This window comes from Chiloscyllium plagiosum, chromosome 25 (assembly GCF_004010195.1).
Source record: "Chiloscyllium plagiosum isolate BGI_BamShark_2017 chromosome 25, ASM401019v2, whole genome shotgun sequence".
NCBI classification, from domain to species: domain Eukaryota; kingdom Metazoa; phylum Chordata; class Chondrichthyes; order Orectolobiformes; family Hemiscylliidae; genus Chiloscyllium; species Chiloscyllium plagiosum.
Window position 1 is genome coordinate 3,809,106 of NC_057734.1, and position 3,522 is coordinate 3,812,627.

The following is a 3,522-nucleotide window of genomic DNA, read 5'->3' on the forward strand; positions in this document are numbered from 1 at the left end:
AGTATTGATGGAGGCAGTAAGGATGGTGTACTTAATCCTGTTTAAAATAGGACCATGGGGAGTTGGGGTCCTCTGTCCAATGTCTCTAGAAAATGTTATTCATGGAAAGTGTGTTGCTGACTGGGCTGGTATTTATTGCCCATCCCTGGTTGCTCTTGTGCTAAGCTGCCTGCTATAGACCATTTGGTGTGGGTTTCACTCTGTACTCTTAGTGCAAAGGTGCTAGGTTTTTGACTGACCCAGCTATGACTGTCTATTTCTGAAACCAGGTGATGTGTGGCTTGGAGGGGAACTTGCCCATGTAGTGGTACTATTCCACAGTGCAACACTCCTCCATTAGATACTTCACTGAAGTGTCGGCCTAGACTTTTTCTTTGTGTGTGGGGTCCGTTCTCAGAAATCTCTGGGTTCAGCAGTACTGTGGTTGGTACTCCTAGACCACGTAGTCAGTCAGATCTGGAATGCTCTGTTATATGTGCCTTTTGGCTCACTTATTTTTAATTTCAGTTGGGTATCGGTATTGCTCATGAGAGCTTTGGTGCAGTGGTATGCCTTATTTCTGAGCTAGGAGGCCCAAGTTTAAGAAATTTACCAAAGATCCTTTAGACATCACCTTCCAAACCCATAACCACTTCAACCTCCAAGGGCAAGGGCACCAGATGCAGGAGAACACCACCACCTACATGCTCCCCTCCGAGTTGCTCACCATCCTGACTTCAATATATTGCAGTTCCTTTTGCTGTTGCTGGTTCAAAAACTTTCCATGCCCTCCCTCGGAACCTGATGAATGACTGGTTGCCATTTTGAATAGCCATAGACTTTCTGTTACAACATGGGGTAAACCCCTTTGCTAATTTAAAACTAGCAATCCAGAAAAGGTTTATTCCATGCAGTAATGTGTAAATTCAATAGGCCAAGAACGAGTTAAAGTACAAATTAACAACTTTATTTCTTAAAGTATAACAGAATAATTAACAACTTTTTACAATGCCTCCCTCTAATCTATATTTTACTTTCCCCTTACAATACTACTCTGATAAAATCCCTGAGTAAGATTTACAAAACAAAACTACTTATCTCAACCAAGCAGCTTCCAGTTTTCGCTGAATTCCTGTCTTTACTTACGGATTCTGCTTCAGTGGTTACTGATCAATAAAGGTACCTTTTTTTAAGAGAGCTATTTTTCAGGCAGTCTTTTTACATGCTGATGGCTCGGCAGTTCTCCTCCAACTGTTCAGTTTTCCCTGGTCTTATTACCCCCCCCACAAAAAGCAACAGATCGTGTCTTTGGCTTTTAAGATTGTCAATATAGTGAAACCAAACTGGATTGGAGTTTGGTATTTTTGGGGGTTGGCCTAATTTAAACTGATTGGCCTAATTTGAATCTGGCTTGTTGTTTCTAGGCAACCAACTAATCAAGTTGTTTGACCAAATGTTACATTATATATTTTTTTAAAAACTTGGTTCTGTCAGATAGTTCTGTTGCTTTTAACTCTCAAAGATACCATACACGCACACCTTTTATATCACTTTCAAAGAAAGCTTCGGATCTTTGAATTGTTTTCATTACCCTCCCCTGGGCCATGAGCCATTTGAGAGTTGAAAAACAGGACTGGTGAGCAAAATGCTTTTCAGTTAACTGGGTGGACTTTACAGTCTCTGATTTACTGCAGGAATTTAAATGTTTGTGGGTCCTGCTTCAAAATGTCCTCTGGCAGAACAAGAGAAGGAAAACCTGAGTACTCACAAGCTGATTTAAGCTTAGGCTAATCCAGATCTATACAGCTGCTTACTATTGTATAATATTGAACATAACATTTGTTTGCTCTGAAAATTATCATGCTCCAGAAAAGCAAATTGTATTAAATAAAAGTATTTTTGCAGGCTTTTCTTTGAAGAACTTAGCAAAGTGGATCTTCAATTAATTTGTAGTGCTCATTCTTTCTGCAAGATTTGTGAAAGTTTGTAGCTCAGGTTGAGGTTTAGGGTGTAGGTTTACTCGCTGAGCTGTAGGTTTGATATCCAGACGTTTCATTACCTGGCTAGGTAACATCAGTGGCAACCTCCAAGTGAAGTGAAGCTGTCTTCTCCTGCTTTCTATTTACATCTTACATCTTTCTCCTGAATGGGGTTCCTGGGGTTTGTGGTGATGTCATTTCCTGTTCATTTTCTGAGGGGTTGATAGATGGTATCTAGATCTATGCGTTTGTTTATGGCGTTTGGAGTGCCAGACCTCTAGGAATTCTCTGGCATGTCTTTGCTTAGCCTGTGGAGAAAGTGAGGACTGCAGATGCTGGGGATCAGAGCTTAATATGTTGCTGGAAAAGCGCAGCCGGTCAGGCAGCATCAAAGGAGAATCGACATTTTGGGCATACACCCTTCAGGAATGAGGGTGTGCCAAGCAGGCTAAGATAAAAGGTAGGGAGGAGGGACTTGGGGGAGGGGCATTGGAAATGCAATAGGTGGAAGGAGGTTAAGGTGAGGGTGATAGGCCTGAGAGGGGGTGGGGGCAGAGAGGTCGGGAAGAAGATTGCAGCTCAAGAAGGTGGTGTTGAGTCTGAGGGTTGGGACTGAGAAAAGATGTGGGGAGTAGAAATGAGGAAGCTGGAGAAATCTGTATTCGTCCCTTGTGGTTGGAGGGTTCCTAGGCGAAAGATGAGTCGCTCTTCCGCCAGGCGTCGTGTTGCCACGTCGGGTGTCCCAGAGGTGTTCTCTGAAACGTTCCGCAAGTAGGCGGCCTGTCTCCCCAATGTACAGGAGGCCACATCAGGTGCAGCAGATGCAGTAAATGGTGTGTGGAGGTGCAGGTGAGAATTTCTGATGAATATTGAAGGATCCCTTGGAGAGAAGTGAGGGGGGGAGGTGTGGGCGCAAGTTTTACATTTTTTGCGGTTGCAGGGGAAGGTGCCGGGAGTGGAGGTTGGGTTGGTGGAGGGGTGTGGATCTGACAAGGGAGTCGTGGAGGGAGTGGTCTTTCTGGAACGCTGATAGGGGTGGGGAGGGAAATATATCTTTGGGGTTCGTTTGGAAGTGGCGGAAATGACGATGGATGATACGATGTATCTGGAGGTTGGTGGAGTGGTAAGTGAGGACTAGTGGGGTTCTGTCCTGGTGGCGATTGGAGGGGCGGGGTTCAAGGGCGGAGGAGCACCGCCCCGTGGCTGAACACTAACTCCCCCTCCCACTCCACCAAGGACATGCAGGCCCTTGGCCTCCTCCATCACTAGACCATGGCAACGCGACGCCTGGCGGAAGAGCAACTCATCTTCCGCCTAGGAACCCTCCAACCACAAGGGATGAATACAGATTTCTCCAGCTTCCTCACTTCCCCTCCCACCTTTTTCTCAGTCCCAACCCTCGGACTCAGCACCGCCTTCTTGAGCTGCAATCTTCTTCCCGACCTCTCCGCCCCCACCCTATCTCAGGTCTATCACCCTCACCTTCACCTCCTTCCACCTATCGCATTCTCAATGCCCCTCCCCCAAGTCCCTCCTCCCTACCTTTTATCTTAGCCTGCTTGGC